At 44.1% G+C, this 18,318-nt stretch overlaps 1 long non-coding RNA gene across 1 annotated transcript; it reads right to left on the bottom strand.

Moving 5' to 3' along the window:
• Nucleotides 1–9,438: 9,438 nt before the first annotated feature.
• LOC119498562 lies at nt 9,439–11,118 on the bottom strand. Its single transcript, XR_005209131.1, has 2 exons — nt 10,964–11,118; nt 9,439–9,609 (listed from the first exon to the last, which is right to left on the bottom strand). It is a non-coding gene; the product is annotated as an uncharacterized LOC119498562 (long non-coding RNA).
• Between the last annotated feature and the right edge of the window lie 7,200 nt (nt 11,119–18,318).

The raw sequence follows: 18,318 nt of genomic DNA, 5'->3' as shown, positions 1-18,318 counted from the left end.
CGAGCAGCTGTGTGGCAGTGTGGTAGTCTCTCTCTCTCTCTCTCTCTCAGCAGCAGTGTAGTGTTGTAGTCCCATGGGAGTAGTCCCAGCATGAAAACGAAACTGAAATATAAACTGATCAATCAGGCAACCGATACAAGTGATAATAAATTAGTGAATCAATTTATATATCAATTAACTTGACAGTAACAAGCTTTTATTGTGAAGGGGGAACTGTATCCTGTAGTATATATATACTCTCTCTCTTTCTCTCTCTCTCTCTTTCTTTCCCTCTCTCTCTCTCTCTCTCTCTCAGCAGCTGTGTTTTAGTCCCATTGATGTATAGTCCCAGCATGAAAACGAAACCATAAATACAAACTGATCAATCAATTATATTAATAATAAGCTTTTATTGTGAAGGGGGAACTGTATCCTGTAGTATATATATACTCTCTCTCTCTCTCTCTCTCTCTCTCTCTCTCTCTCTCTCTCTCTCTCAATATTTCAATTAATTTTCAATTAAAATGGCTTTATTGCCATGACGTAACACTGTACATATTGCCAAAGCATATTCAAATGATGAAAATTTACAATAGTTACATTTCATTAACAGCAATAAAATAAAATAAAAATCATTTTCAATCAATCAATTGGAACAACGATATAAACAGGAAACGAAGCAAATTAACAAACAATCAAACAACAACAACAACAAGGTGCAGACAGCTGTCCCTGTCCCTCAGTTTATGTCCCTGTCCCTCAATTTATGGTAGGCAGCAACACAGACTGCTACCAGCTCACAGCTCTTAGTGTCCTCCCCCAGTAGGATGAATAATGTATCTTCATCTGAGAGCTCTCTTTCTCTCTCTCACACACACACACACTTAAACTGATGCAACGGGTGTTTACCTTGCACTGATATGAAATTACAGATTCACAAACTTTTGTATGAAACCTGGAAGCTCTCTCCTCACCCCTTCTCCACCACTACTACTACTACTAGGCTATTAAGATAAGATAAGATAACATATTACTTTATTAGTCCTGCAGTGGGGAAATTTGCAGTGTACAGCAGCAAAGGGGATAGTGCAAAAAACAAGATGCATCAGCTGACACGGTAAATAAAAAAAGAAGCTAAACAAAGTGTAACAAAATATGAACCATTTAAATAGAAGGAAGTATAAAAATAGGAGCAGTATATACAGTATTGACAATAAACAGACTATTAACAAAATTGCACAAGTGGAAAATGATATTGCACAGTGAGAATGAAATGAAATTCCACCTGAAAATATTGCACATTATGAATTACACCTTAGTAGTAATAATGACAATGATATTGTAAAGTCATTATACAGTATAGTACTAACTTTACACTAGTGTAAAAATACTCTGTTACAAAGTTAAAAGTCCAGCATTCAAATCTTACTTTAAGTAAAGATTAATAAAAAAAAATGAGGTACAAATTAAGTAAAAAGTAATATAAAAATATACATCCAAAGAGTAAAAGTAGCCTACTCATTATGCAAAATGTCCCATTTCAGAATGATATATATTAAATCACTGGATGATAAATAGTGATATTATGGAGCATTAAGGTGTAAGCATCACTAATGCTGCAGCTGGTAATGATGGAGGTTTATATACTAGCGTTAGCTTCCACAGCCACTTGTTGTTGTGACCGCGTGGGAGGAGGAGCGGTTGCCCCGGTAACGTTAGACTCTCCCCCCCCCCCCCCACCCCCCCCCCCCTCCCAGCTGCGCGCACTTCTCTGCTCTGACGTCACAGCTGTTCAAAGGAGGAATTCCAGATAAATGGAATCAATGGCTTAAAGCATTTGTTTGCCAATCTCCATTTTCCCACCACTCACACAGACACAAACTCGTGTATCACATTAAGGACATCAACTTGATCTGGATATTGGCAATATCAAGATCAAACCAAACCAAACAGGACTGTTCGATCACGGAAAGAACAGTTTTTTATTCCTCCTGAGTTTCACAAATTCAGACAAACTCTCTCAGCATAATGTTTCTAGGTCTGGGTTTTCTTGTGGGTGCTATTGTCACTAAAACTGTCAGAAGGCTCCTTGAGCCATACCTCAGTAAAGATGACAGCAGTGGAGATGAAGAAATGGAAGAAATCAGTTCAGTTCCAGAAAGCAGTTATGACGAGTTGAGCACTTCAGATGAAGAAACCACCCAACCTGCTAGTACCACTGACCATATCTCCAGAGAAACAGAGGCCGACTCAGACATCAACAGTGCTGGAGAATGGGAAGTTGTTCCTGCACCACAAATGGAAGATATCAGTTCAGTTGAAGAAATCAGTTACGACGAGTGGAGCACTGGAGATGAAGAAACCACCCAACCTGCTAGTACCACTGACCATAACACCAGAGAATCAGAGGCTGACTCAGGCATCAGCACTGCTGGACAATGTGAAGCCGTTCCTACACCACAAATGGAAGATTTCAGTTCAGTTGAAGAAATCAGTTACGACGAGTGGAGCACTGGAGATGAAGAAACCACCCAACCTGCTAGTACCACTGATCCTATCACCAGAGAAACAGAGGCCGACTCAGGCATCAACACTGCTGGAGAATGGGAAGTTGTTCCTGCACCACAAATGGAAGATATCAGTTCAGTTGAAGAAATCAGTTACGACGAGTGGAGCATTGGAGATGAAGAAACCACCCAACCTGCTAGTACCACTGACCCTATCACCAGAGAAACAGAGGCCGACTCAGGCATCAACACTGCTGGAGAATGGGAAGTTGTTCCTGCACCACAAATGGAAGATATCAGTTCAGTTGAAGAAATCAGTTACGACGAGTGGAAAATTGGAGATGAAGAAATCCTCCCACCTGCTGCTACCACTGACCATATCACCATTGAATCAGAGGCCGACTCAAGAATCAGCAAGGAGATCTGCAAATTTCCAAACAGATTCAACAATTCTTGGATGAATGCAACATTGCAAGCTGCACTAAACCTGAAAGTTGTGCGGGAGAAATTGATGAAACGACGACCAGAGTATTTGACACAGCTCTCAACATCACCAGCATTTGTGAGACTGTTTTTGGAAGCCCTCCACAACCCAGGGAGGAGTTTCATTCTACCAGAACTCGCTGAGATTTTGGCAGAATTGAGCTACAGAGTGCCGTCATCGTGCTTTTCACAGACTATTGATCCACTGGATTTATTACAACATGTGCTGGCTTGGTTAAATGACTGTGGGGTACGAACAACTACTCAGGTGACAGAGGAATGCAAGTGTGAAGAATGTAAAAGCACCTGTTGTAAATGCACCAAGAACCTGGGCGGCATTTATTTTCTACCTTCACCATGTCTGTATGGTTCAACTGCCTCTCTTCTCAGACATGCTATCAATGAAGGCCAGTGCGCAAGATACTGTGACACATGTGGCTCCGCAGCAGAGAGACAAGAAGTGTGGGATAACGTCCCTGACATTCTCACCCTGAATCTGTATCGAGCAGCAAATCCTTTCTGCACGGTACTCAGAGACCCCGTGGATCCAACTCCCCACATAGTAATTCCTGTGGGAGAAAACAAAACACAGGTCTACTCCCTGTCCTCTGTAATTTGTCAGAGAGACAGTGACGAAGACTACGGGCACATGTGGTCCTATTTGTTTTCTGATCCTATGAAGGGTACTACCATCAAGGCTGACGATGATTGCATATCAGTCGTATCAGGAGACATGCCAGCTGACATCTACAGACATGGGATAATTTACCTCTATGAGAAGTACACTTAAGTTGCCTCTGGAGGAGAGGATTAGCGTGGGTTTTCTCAGGGTGCTCCGGTTTCCTCCCAAAGTCCAAAGACATGCAGGTTAATTGTTGACTTTAAATTGACCATAGGTGAAAATGTGAGCATTTCCTCCCACAGTCTGTACAGTTGTATTGTATTGTATTGTATAGTTGTCTGTCTCTATGTGTCAGCCTGTGATAGGCTGGCAACCTGTTAAGAAGTGGGTATACTCCGGGTGCTCCGGTTTCCTCCCACAGTCTGTACAGTTGTATTGTATTGTATTTTATAGATGTCTGTCTCTATGGCCCCGTTCACACCTGGTTTTAACATGCGTCCTCAGTGATCTGATCACAAGATGATAGCTTTAAGTACGTCTGTTCACACCTGGCTTTAAAATGTGTGGCTAATACAGCAGCCGTTGTGACGTAATATTACATGAATGTCGGTAGTAATATCCTATATATCCGTTATTTCTGGTACATTGTATTAACATCGAAATAAAAGGATATTGTACCGGCGGTCCATGGTGACCTTCGCTTTTGCCAGACAACAGCGGGGTACAGCGCTCCAAAGAGCCGGGGACGACAGAGAACAGGTGGGCGATCACTGAGGACGCATGTTAATACCAGGTGTGAACAGGGCCATAGAGACAGACAACTATATAATACAATACAATATAACTGTACAGACTTTGGGAGGAAACCGGAGAACCCGGAGTATACCCACCCTGAACAGGTTGCCAGCCTATCACAGGCTGACACATAGGCCCTGTTCACACCTGGTATTAACATGCGTCCTCAGTGATCGGATCATAAGTGGACAGCTCTAAGTACAGGTGTGACGCAAGACGCATTGAGGACGCATTGAGATCGGATCTTTTAGACCACATTCAGAGGTGGTGTGGGCCACATATGACCACATTCTTTTAGCAGTGTGTACGCGAATGCGTCGTGGCCACATTAAGGACCGCCTAGTCATCTGATGTCCCGCTGGGATCCGCGGGATCACCGCGCCCCTCAGGTGAATAAAGGCAGACACGGGCGCTTGTCAGCCAGGAAACGGCCTCTGTGCTCTGCTGTATGTAGACTAGGCACGCGAAGTGCATTATTATCATACTGTCGGAGATGTGTCGGTGTTTTTGTTCCGCTGCTTTGCGCGGAGCTGACAACCGCTCGCCCGCCTGTTCTCTGTCCTCCCCGGCTCTCTGGAGCGCTGTACCCTGCTGTTGTCTGGCAAAAGCCGGTACAATATCCTTTTATTTTGATGTTAATACACCATACCAGAATTAACGAATATATAGGATATTACTACTGACATTCATGTAATATCACGTCACAACGGCTGCTGTATTAGCCATGTGTTTACTACGTGTTCATTTGCATATGGGGCGGGAAAGTGAGATTGGATCACAAGTGGCTACTGAAGACGCATGTGGAGACGCATTTTAATGCCAGGTGTGAACAGACGTACTTAAAGCTGTCCACTTGTGATCGGTTCACTGAGGACGCATGTTAATACCAGGTGTGAACAGGGCCTAAGTGTCAGCCTGTGACAGGCTGGCAACCTGTTCAGGGTGGGTTTACTCCAGGTGCTCCGGTTTCCTTCCACAGTCTGTACAGTTGTATTGTATTGTACTGTATAGTTGTCTGTCTCTATGTGTCAGCCTGTGATAGGCTGGCAACCTGTTCAGGGTGGGTTTACTCCGGGTGCTCCGGTTTCCTCCCACAGTCTGTACAGTTGTATTGTATAGTTGTCTGTCTCTATGTTTCAGCCTGTGATAGGCTGATAAGTAAATATAATAATATGTAAATAAATAAATAAATAAAAAACATGAATTCAAATGACAGATAATGTATTGGTTTCGATATTTTAGTTTTTGTTTTTTTTAATTAGGTTATGGACGATGTGAATGGCATGATGAAATTCACTGGGCAGAAGTTTAATTTTCTACTGTGGATAATAATAATAATTTTAACTTTTATTGTGAAGGGGGAACTGTATCCTGTAGTATATATATACTCTCTCTCTCTCTCTCTCTCTCTCAATATTTCAATTAATTTTCAATTAAAATGGCTTTATTGCCATGACGTAACACTGTACATATTGCCAAAGCATATTCAAATGATGAAAATTTACAATAGTTACATTTCATTAACAGCAATAAAATAAAATAAAAATCATTTTCAATCAATCAATTGGAACAACGATATAAACAGGAAACGAAGCAAATTAACAAACAATCAAACAACAACAACAACAAGGTGCAGACAGCTGTCCCTGTCCCTCAGTTTATGTCCCTGTCCCTCAATTTATGGTAGGCAGCAACATAGACTGCTACCAGCTCACAGCTCTTAGTGTCCTCCCCCAGTAGGATGAATAATGTATCTTCATCTGAGAGCTCTCTTTCTCTCTCACACACACACACACACTTAAACTGATGCAACGGGTGTTTACCTTGCACTGATATGAAATTACAGATTCACAAACTTTTGTATGAAACCTGGAAGCTCTCTCCTCACCCCTTCTCCACCACTACTACTACTACTAGGCTATTAAGATAAGATAAGATAACATATTACTTTATTAGTCCTGCAGTGGGGAAATTTGCAGTGTACAGCAGCAAAGGGGATAGTGCAAAAAACAAGATGCATCAGCTGACACGGTAAATAAAAAAAGAAGCTAAACAAAGTGTAACAAAATATGAACCATTTAAATAGAAGGAAGTATAAAAATAGGAGCAGTATATACAGTATTGACAATAAACAGACTATTAACAAAATTGCACAAGTGGAAAATGATATTGCACAGTGAGAATGAAATGAAATTCCACCTGAAAATATTGCACATTATGAATTACACCTTAGTAGTAATAATGACAATGATATTGTAAAGTCATTATACAGTATAGTACTAACTTTACACTAGTGTAAAAATACTCTGTTACAAAGTTAAAAGTCCAGCATTCAAATCTTACTTTAAGTAAAGATTAATAAAAAAAAATGAGGTACAAATTAAGTAAAAAGTAATATAAAAATATACATCCAAAGAGTAAAAGTAGCCTACTCATTATGCAAAATGTCCCATTTCAGAATGATATATATTAAATCACTGGATGATAAATAGTGATATTATGGAGCATTAAGGTGTAAGCATCACTAATGCTGCAGCTGGTAATGATGGAGGTTTATATACTAGCGTTAGCTTCCACAGCCACTTGTTGTTGTGACCGCGTGGGAGGAGGAGCGGTTGCCCCGGTAACGTTAGACTCCCCCCCCCCCCCCCCTCCCCCTCCCAGCTGCGCGCACTTCTCTGCTCTGACGTCACAGCTGTTCAAAGGAGGAATTCCAGATAAATGGAATCAATGGCTTAAAGCATTTGTTTGCCAATCTCCATTTTCCCACCACTCACACAGACACAAACTCGTGTATCACATTAAGGACATCAACTTGATCTGGATATTGGCAATATCAAGATCAAACCAAACCAAACAGGACTGTTCGATCACGGAAAGAACAGTTTTTTATTCCTCCTGAGTTTCACAAATTCAGACAAACTCTCTCAGCATAATGTTTCTAGGTCTGGGTTTTCTTGTGGGTGCTATTGTCACTAAAACTGTCAGAAGGCTCCTTGAGCCATACCTCAGTAAAGATGACAGCAGTGGAGATGAAGAAATGGAAGAAATCAGTTCAGTTCCAGAAAGCAGTTATGACGAGTTGAGCACTTCAGATGAAGAAACCACCCAACCTGCTAGTACCACTGACCATATCTCCAGAGAAACAGAGGCCGACTCAGACATCAACAGTGCTGGAGAATGGGAAGTTGTTCCTGCACCACAAATGGAAGATATCAGTTCAGTTGAAGAAATCAGTTACGACGAGTGGAGCACTGGAGATGAAGAAACCACCCAACCTGCTAGTACCACTGACCATATCTCCAGAGAAACAGAGGCCGACTCAGACATCAACAGTGCTGGAGAATGGGAAGTTGTTCCTGCACCACAAATGGAAGATATCAGTTCAGTTGAAGAAATCAGTTACGACGAGTGGAGCACTGGAGATGAAGAAACCACCCAACCTGCTAGTACCACTGACCATAACACCAGAGAATCAGAGGCCGACTCAGGCATCAGCACTGCTGGAGAATGTGAAGCCGTTCCTACACCACAAATGGAAGATTTCAGTTCAGTTGAAGAAATCAGTTACGACGAGTGGAGCACTGGAGATGAAGAAACCACCCAACCTGCTAGTACCACTGATCCTATCACCAGAGAAACAGAGGCCGACTCAGGCATCAACACTGCTGGAGAATGGGAAGTTGTTCCTGCACCACAAATGGAAGATATCAGTTCAGTTGAAGAAATCAGTTACGACGAGTGGAGCATTGGAGATGAAGAAACCACCCAACCTGCTAGTACCACTGACCCTATCACCAGAGAAACAGAGGCCGACTCAGGCATCAACACTGCTGGAGAATGGGAAGTTGTTCCTGCACCACAAATGGAAGATATCAGTTCAGTTCAAGAAATCAGTTACGACGAGTGGAGCACTGGAGATGAAGAAACCACCCAACCTGCTAGTACCACTGACCATAACACCAGAGAATCAGAGGCCGACTCAGGCATCAGCACTGCTGGACAATGTGAAGCCGTTCCTACACCACAAATGGAAGATTTCAGTTCAGTTGAAGAAATCAGTTACGACGAGTGGAGCATTGGAGATGAAGAAATCTTCCCACCTGCTGCTACCACTGACCATATCACCATTGAATCAGAGGCCGACTCAAGAATCAGCAAGGAGATCTGCAAATTTCCAAACAGATTCAACAATTCTTGGATGAATGCAACATTGCAAGCTGCACTAAACCTGAAAGTTGTGCGGGAGAAATTGATGAAACGACGACCAGAGTATTTGACACAGCTCTCAACATCACCAGCATTTGTGAGACTGTTTTTGGAAGCCCTCCACAACCCAGGGAGGAGTTTCATTCTACCAGAACTCGCTGAGATTTTGGCAGAATTGAGCTACAGAGTGCCGTCATCGTGCTTTTCACAGACTATTGATCCACTGGATTTATTACAACATGTGCTGGCTTGGTTAAATGACTGTGGGGTACGAACAACTACTCAGGTGACAGAGGAATGCAAGTGTGAAGAATGTAAAAGCACTTGTTGTAAATGCACCAAGAACCTGGGCGGCATTTATTTTCTACCTTCACCATGTCTGTATGGTTCAACTGCCTCTCTTCTCAGACATGCTATCAATGAAGGCCAGTGCGCAAGATACTGTGACACATGTGGCTCCGCAGCAGAGAGACAAGAAGTGTGGGATAACGTCCCTGACATTCTCACCCTGAATCTGTATCGAGCAGCAAATCCTTTCTGCACGGTACTCAGAGACCCCGTGGATCCAACTCCCCACATAGTAATTCCTGTGGGAGAAAACAAAACACAGGTCTACTCCCTGTCCTCTGTAATTTGTCAGAGAGACAGTGACGAAGACTCCGGGCACATGTGGTCCTATTTGTTTTCTGATCCTATGAAGGGTACTACCATCAAGGCTGACGATGATTGCATATCAGTCGTATCAGGAGACATGCCAGCTGACATCTACAGACATGGGATAATTTACCTCTATGAGAAGTACACTTAAGTTGCCTCTGGAGGAGAGGATTAGCGTGGGTTTTCTCAGGGTGCTCCGGTTTCCTCCCAAAGTCCAAAGACATGCAGGTTAATTGTTGACTTTAAATTGACCATAGGTGAAAATGTGAGCATTTCCTCCCACAGTCTGTACAGTTGTATTGTATTGTATTGTATAGTTGTCTGTCTCTATGTGTCAGCCTGTGATAGGCTGGCAACCTGTTAAGAAGTGGGTATACTCCGGGTGCTCCGGTTTCCTCCCACAGTCTGTACAGTTGTATTGTATTGTATTTTATAGATGTCTGTCTCTATGGCCCCGTTCACACCTGGTTTTAACATGCGTCCTCAGTGATCTGATCACAAGATGATAGCTTTAAGTACGTCTGTTCACACCTGGCTTTAAAATGTGTGGCTAATACAGCAGCCGTTGTGACGTAATATTACATGAATGTCGGTAGTAATATCCTATATATCCGTTATTTCTGGTACATTGTATTAACATCGAAATAAAAGGATATTGTACCGGCGGTCCATGGTGACCTTCGCTTTTGCCAGACAACAGCGGGGTACAGCGCTCCAAAGAGCCGGGGACGACAGAGAACAGGTGGGCGATCACTGAGGACGCATGTTAATACCAGGTGTGAACAGGGCCATAGAGACAGACAACTATATAATACAATACAATATAACTGTACAGACTTTGGGAGGAAACCGGAGAACCCGGAGTATACCCACCCTGAACAGGTTGCCAGCCTATCACAGGCTGACACATAGGCCCTGTTCACACCTGGTATTAACATGCGTCCTCAGTGATCGGATCATAAGTGGACAGCTCTAAGTACAGGTGTGACGCAAGACGCATTGAGGACGCATTGAGATCGGATCTTTTAGACCACATTCAGAGGTGGTGTGGGCCACATATGACCACATTCTTTTAGCAGTGTGTACGCGAATGCGTCGTGGCCACATTAAGGACCGCCTAGTCATCTGATGTCCCGCTGGGATCCGCGGGATCACCGCGCCCCTCAGGTGAATAAAGGCAGACACGGGCGCTTGTCAGCCAGGAAACGGCCTCTGTGCTCTGCTGTATGTAGACTAGGCACGCGAAGTGCATTATTATCATACTGTCGGAGATGTGTCGGTGTTTTTGTTCCGCTGCTTTGCGCGGAGCTGACAACCGCTCGCCCGCCTGTTCTCTGTCCTCCCCGGCTCTCTGGAGCGCTGTACCCTGCTGTTGTCTGGCAAAAGCCGGTACAATATCCTTTTATTTTGATGTTAATACACCATACCAGAATTAACGAATATATAGGATATTACTACTGACATTCATGTAATATCACGTCACAACGGCTGCTGTATTAGCCATGTGTTTACTACGTGTTCATTTGCATATGGGGCGGGAAAGTGAGATTGGATCACAAGTGGCTACTGAAGACGCATGTGGAGACGCATTTTAATGCCAGGTGTGAACAGACGTACTTAAAGCTGTCCACTTGTGATCGGTTCACTGAGGACGCATGTTAATACCAGGTGTGAACAGGGCCTAAGTGTCAGCCTGTGACAGGCTGGCAACCTGTTCAGGGTGGGTTTACTCCAGGTGCTCCGGTTTCCTTCCACAGTCTGTACAGTTGTATTGTATTGTACTGTATAGTTGTCTGTCTCTATGTGTCAGCCTGTGATAGGCTGGCAACCTGTTCAGGGTGGGTTTACTCCGGGTGCTCCGGTTTCCTCCCACAGTCTGTACAGTTGTATAGTTGTCTGTCTCTATGTTTCAGCCTGTGATAGGCTGATAAGTAAATATAATAATAAGTAAATAAATAAATAAATAAAAAACATGAATTCAAATGACAGATAATGTATTGGTTTCGATATTTTAGTTTTTGTTTTTTTTAATTAGGTTATGGACGATGTGAATGGCATGATGAAATTCACTGGGCAGAAGTTTAATTTTCTACTGTGGATAATAATAATAATTTTAACTTTTATTGTGAAGGGGGAACTGTATCCTGTAGTATATATATACTCTCTCTCTCTCTCTCTCTCAATATTTCAATTAATTTTCAATTAAAATGGCTTTATTGCCATGACGTAACACTGTACATATTGCCAAAGCATATTCAAATGATGAAAATTTACAATAGTTACATTTCATTAACAGCAATAAAATAAAATAAAAATCATTTTCAATCAATCAATTGGAACAACGATATAAACAGGAAACGAAGCAAATTAACAAACAATCAAACAACAACAACAACAAGGTGCAGACAGCTGTCCCTGTCCCTCAGTTTATGTCCCCGGCCTCGGCGTCTAACATCCATCAGTCGCCTGACCGTATACGCTGGCTGGTTGTCAATGATCCGGGCGGGAGGAGGGGGATTGGTTGGAGGGACCAGAGGACTGGTGAGGACCGGTTTCAACTGGGAGACATGGAACGAAGGATGAATCCTTAGGGATTTAGGCAGGATGAGTCTGACTGTGGAAGGGTTAATAATTCTCTTTATCTCAAACGGTCCGATGAAACGAGGAGCCAGTTTTCTGGAGTCAGTCTTCAACGGAATGTCTCTGGAGGACAACCAAACTCTCTGACCTGGGATGTAGACAGGAGCCGGGGTCCTGTGACGATCCGCGATCCTCTTGTTTCTCTCAGCCGTACGAAGTAACGCAGCCATAGTGTACCTCAAGACCTTGCGGCAGCGTCGAAGGTGGTGCTGCACAGATGGCACAGCCAACTCCTCCTCTTGTGCTGGAAACAGTGGAGGCTGGTACCCTAATGAGGCTTCAAAAGGAGAAACACCAGTGGCAGCAGAAGAGAGAGAATTATGCGCATATTCAATCCAACATAACTGTGAATTCCAAGAAGATGGATTAATAGCAGCAACACAACGTATGGCGGATTCCAAATCCTGATTAGCCCTCTCTGACTGTCCATTCGTCTGAGGGTGGAAACCAGAAGACAGACTGACAGTGGCTCCAAGGGCTTGACAAAAAGACTTCCAGACCTGAGAGATGAACTGAGGACCACGGTCTGAAACGATGTCCACAGGAATACCATGCAGACGAAAAACATGGTTAGTCAAGAGATCAGCTGTCTCATGTGCTGAAGGCAGCTTGGGAAGGCCAATGAAATGAACGGCCTTGGAGAACCGATCAACAATGGTAAGTATCACTGTCTTACCATTAGAAGGAGGAAGACCAGTGACAAAATCCAAGGCGATGTGGGACCAAGGGCGGCCAGGTATGGGTAATGGGCGGAGCAATCCCACAGGCGGCCGATGAGATGTCTTTCCCCGGGCACAGACTGTGCAGGCGAGAACGTATTCCTTGACGTCCTTCTCCATTGTGGCCCACCAGAAGTGTCGTCTGAGGAGTGACAAAGTCCTACTCATCCCAGGATGGCAAGCGAACCGGGAAACGTGTCCCCACTGCAGGACCTGGGAGCGAACTGACACAGGAACAAACAAACGATTAGCGGGGCCAGTACCTGGATCCAGTTCTTCACGTTGAGCCTCCCGAACCGCTGACTCAACCTCCCAGGTTAATGTCCCCACCACCAAGGCTGCCGGCAGAATGGTGTCTGAAACACTTGGTGACTCCTCTGATGAAAACTGCCGGGATAACGCGTCAGGCTTGATGTTCTTGGAACCAGGACGGTAAGTAATGGTGAAGTCGAATCGACCAAAGAATAAAGCCCACCGAGCCTGGCGGGAATTCAGTCGTTTGGCTGACTGAATGTAAGCAAGATTCTTGTGATCAGTCCATACAATAAACGGGATCTCCGAACCCTCCAACCAGTGTCTCCACTCCTCCAGGGCCAACTTCACTGCTAACAGCTCACGATTTCCCACGTCGTAGTTGCTCTCAGCTGGAGACAGGCGTCGAGAGAAGAAAGCACAGGGACGTAATTTCTTATCTGGTCTGGAGCGTTGGGAGAGAACAGCCCCCACACCAATGTCCGAGGCATCAACCTCCACAACAAACTGAAGAGAAGAGTCAGGTTGCACCAGGATAGGTGCGGACGTAAAGCGGTCCTTTAATAAGGCAAACGCCTGGTCCGCCTCAGGAGTCCAGCGAAAAGGAACAGCGAGGGATGTGAGCTTGGTCAGTGGTGCAGCAATTCTGCTGTAATCACGGATGAACCGGCGGTAGAAGTTGGCGAATCCAAGGAAGCGTTGTAATAGCTTTCTGGAGGATGGTTCCGGCCACTCTGCCACCGCCTTGATCTTTTCCGGATCCGTCTTCACCTGCCCACTCTCGATGATGTAACCAAGGAATCCAACAGAGCTTACGTGAAACTCGCACTTCTCAGCCTTCACAAACAGCTTGTTCTCCAGTAGCCTCTGGAGCACTTGGCGCACATGAAGCTGATGTTCTGCGAGATCAGAAGAAAAAATCAAAATGTCATCCAGGTAGACAAACACAAACCGGTCCAAAAAATCTCTCAAAACATCATTAACCAGTGCTTGAAACACTGCAGGAGCGTTAGTCAGTCCAAAAGGCATCACTAAGTACTCAAAGTGACCCAGTGGTGTGTTGAATGCTGTCTTCCATTCATCTCCTTCCCGAATCCGTACCAGATGGTACGCGTTTCGCAGATCCAGCTTGCTGAAGACAGTAGCTCCCTGTAGTGGTTCAAAAGCAGAACTGATTAATGGTAGAGGGTACTTGTTCTTTACCGTGATATTGTTTAACCCTCGAAAATCAATACACGGGCGGAGAGTCTTGTCTTTCTTGCTTACAAAAAAGAATCCTGCCCCTAGAGGCGAAGAGGAAGGTCTGATGAGGCCTGCAGCCAGAGAGTCATTAATGTAGGTCTCCATAGCACCTCTCTCAGGACGTGACAAGTTGTACAGGCGGCTTGAAGGCAGAGTGGTACCAGGTAACAGCTCAATAGCACAATCATACGGACGATGAGGTGGCAAGGATAACGCTCTCTCCTTACTGAAAACCTCCCCGACATCATGATATTCAGGAGGCACAGTAGACAAGTCAGGAGGAACACAGGGCGGAGGAGCAACACTAATATCTACTGGTGGTAATGCAGACTGCAGGCACGAGGAATGACAAAAACTACTCCAACCCATAATCTTACTAGTTGACCAGTCGATCTGGGGGTTGTGTAGCTTTAACCACGGGTGTCCGAGAACAAGAGGAGTCGTAGGGGCAGAGAAAACAAAAAACTGTATTAGCTCACGGTGGTTTCCAGACAGAATTAGAGACAGAGGTTCAGTGCGGTGAGTTACTAATGCTAAGGACTTGCCGTCTAAAGCACAGACTCTGACAGGACACTCAAGAGGTTCAATGCTGATGCCAGCCTGAAAGACTAACTCAGCATCTAGAAAACTCTGCTCTGCACCTGAGTCAATCAATGCTAACAGGGGCAAGGACATGTTACTCATACACAGTTTAGCAGGTATTTGAGTATGAGGTCTAGTGTTGGTGGGGGCATCAGTCTTACTCACCAGTATCCCCACAGCTACTGGTGAGCCCGCTCTTTTGGGCGGAGAGGACATGCAGCAAGGAAATGTCCGACTTGACCACAGTAGATACATTCACCCGCTCGGATCCGTCTCTGACGTTCAGCGGGAGTGAGCTTAGCCCGGCCCATCTGCATGGGTTCATCAGAGTGAGCAGAGGAGCTGGAACCGGAGCCGAGAGTCTCTGACGGGCTGGAGGCAACTCTCGCGAGAGTAGGGGTAGCGGCAAAAGAGTTCACGGGTGTGTGGGATTTGTAGTTCTTCTCCCGGCGTCTCTCCCGCATACGGTTGTCCAGTCTTATAGACAGATCAATAAGAGCATCAAGGGAGTTAGTATCATCACGGACAGCAAGTTCATCCTTTAACTGCTCACACAAACCGTGTAGAAAAACTCCTTTTAATGCCTCGTCATTCCATCCAGCCTCCGCAGCCAGAATCCGGAAGTCCACAGAATACTCCGCCACACTTCTTGGACTCTGTCGTATGTTAAGCAAACGTTTAGCAGCGTCTCCAATACATACAGGGTGGTCAAAAACTTTCTTCATTTCACTCATGAAACAATCATAGGACAAAAAATGTATCCTTCCTCTTCCCAACATTGCTTCAGCCCAGTCCAGTGCTCTCCCTCTTAACAGTCCCGTAACATACGCTACCTTGGCTTGGTCTGTGGTGAAGGTGACTGGTTGTCGGGAAAAAACCAGAGAACATTGGAGCTGGAATCCCTTGCATCTCCCCAAATCACCGGCATATGGTTCAGGTGGGGGAACAGGTGATTCTCTGAGTGGCTGAGGCGGAGAAGGAGGAGGCAGAGCGGGGGATGGGGCTAATTGGCCTGAAATAGTCTCCAAACATTTTCCCATCTGAGACATTTGTTTTCCTAAGGCTTGTTGGGTCTCTAATAACCCCTGAAGTAATTGGTGATGTTGTCCTAACAAAATATCATGGCTGGAAACAGCCTCCTGAAAAACATTTGTGTCTGCTGAGTCCATTGTTAGGGCCAGATCGTTCTGTTATGTTCTGGTTTAAACAACAGCGTGGACTCAAATGCAGCACACAAAGAGACGTTTTAAAATATGAACAAAAATGAATATTTATTTTAACAAAAAGGTTCCAGGTAGATCCAGGAGCAGAGAGCAGGAGTGAGCAGGCAGGTCTTGAAGCAGCCACAGCAGGCAGGAGAACAGACCTGAGTATAGAGCAACAAAAAAACGAGGTTTAGTCCAAACAAGTCCAAAAAGAAACACAAGAGCAACCGCAGAGACAAGAGTACAAAATCTAGGAGCCTGATTTAGTGACTGTACCACTGTGGGTGACGGAACGATCTGGCGATGAGTTGTAGGAAAACCGGGGTAGATATACTGCTGGTGATTGTGATGATTGATTTCAGCTGCTCCTGCATGCCCGCCCAGAGGAGGAGTAGGAGGAGGAGACAGAAGGCCACACCTCCCAACACACAGACAGACTAGACAAACAGGGAAACATAAACAGGAGACACAAGGGCAGGGAAACAAAGGAAACACAAGGAAAACCTAAGCTGCCAATCTGAATACATGACAGAGGTCACTATAACATGCAATTTTATAATCTTCAAAAAGCTTTAGGGCCCTAACCTAACATAACCATAACTGTAGTAGTGACAGTCTGATTTCCTCCCCCTATTCCAGTCCCGCCACAAAGCCCACCTGTTCTCCTCTGCCTACTCCTAGCCCCCCCTCCCCGTACCCACTTGTCCGTGTGTATGAATGTGAGTGCACCTGTGTGTGTCGTCTTTCCATTGTTTGTTTCACACCGTCTCCCCCGATATTGTAAAGCGTCTTTGAGTTCTCTAAAAGCGCTATATAAGTTTAATTTATTATTATTATTATTAGTGCGAGAACCACTGATAGTTCACACGACATGGGGGAGGGGAAACATCATTCTCGCGAGAACTTTGATATTTCCCACGCTGCGGGGGCGGCAAAATATGGTTCCCGTGAAGATATTGATACTTCACACAACATAGGGGTGGTGCAAACATATAAAAGCTTGCACAGCAGCCTTCTGAACCATTTCTCTTGGTGCTCTGTGTGCTCTCTCTTTCTGCTCTCTCTCAACTGTAAATGACTTCTAAGGAAAGGTTTTCTGTCAATGAGGTGTTGTCACATCTCTTTGACCATGAAAGTGACATAGAGGAGAATGTGTCTGAGACAGAGGATGATGTTGAGGAGGACCCTGATTATGAGGCATCCTCCTCTGATGAGAATGAGACCCTTAGTGTTGACCCTCTTGTTGTCTCTCAACCACCAGCAAACACACTACCTTCCAAAAATGGAAAGTTATTATGGTCCGTCTCCCCACTTAAACAACAGGGTAGACTTAGTGCTGCTAATGTCATCAAAATGGTTCCAGGCCCCACCAGATACGCTGTCAGCCATGTCCAAGACATAAAATCAGCATTTGAGCTCTTCATAACACCATCAATCGAAAAGCATATACTTGAGATGACAAATTTTGTTTTATTTAAAGGGCTGTTTAGGTAGTCAACAAACAAACATAAAGTACCTGACACATAAACTTGGGTAACAATTTTAATTATAATCATTTTCTGGAGTTTTAAATTGCTGGGGTCAAATTGACCCCAAGGATAAAAGATGTTAGTAAATTTGAAGGTAACAGGAGGGTTAAAGGATACTTCTACACTTGTATCTGCATTTTTTAAGTACAATTACACAAGTTTGTGTAATGTTACAATTAATGCCTAAACAGCATAACCAGATTAAGCCGGTAGAGGGGCACTGGGGCAAAAGTAATCTGTGGGCCTCTGTACTGATCCATTGATTGGTGTAATTTGGTTAAACAAAAAGTTAACTAAGAATATACATCATGTACATTTTTGCACAAGCTGACAAGACAGATAACAATGCAGAATCTACTTGAAAGCCCATTATCATTTGAGTTTGTTTGTGCTTTGGTTGTGCCAATATCAAAGTCATTTGCAATTAATCAAATGACCACAAACCAAGAGATACACAATACATTTGGGGCCAAAGCATCATATTAAAAGACTGTTTTTATCTGCATTTTTGAAATATATAAATAAGCTACTACAGTTGGTGGACTAAATAGTTGGTATTTTATTTTATTTTATTTTGTGGTTAATGTATGTGCATGTAAACATATAACTATTTATCTTTTTTTCTGCTACTGATAAACACCAAGCCCCAGAGATGTGTATGGGAACATTTTTGGACTTCCCTGAATAATTGAATTCTTCATTTGCCTCATTTGCAAGCTAATTGATTCATAAACAGATATAACGTGTGGTCTTCTCAGTTAATAGAAATTCTTCAGGATGAAAACAGACATGCAGATTCCAATTTTTCACTGAAGCTGTGATGGCAATAAATATTTGTTTTTTTCACCGTGTTACCATTACATCCGATGATTGCCAAGTATCAACAGTAGCAAGAGG

This window comes from Sebastes umbrosus, chromosome 12, assembly GCF_015220745.1.
Source record: "Sebastes umbrosus isolate fSebUmb1 chromosome 12, fSebUmb1.pri, whole genome shotgun sequence".
Taxonomy (NCBI): domain Eukaryota; kingdom Metazoa; phylum Chordata; class Actinopteri; order Perciformes; family Sebastidae; genus Sebastes; species Sebastes umbrosus.
Note: the sequence above shows the minus strand (reverse complement) of the source record. Positions and strands in the feature narration are given on the sequence as shown.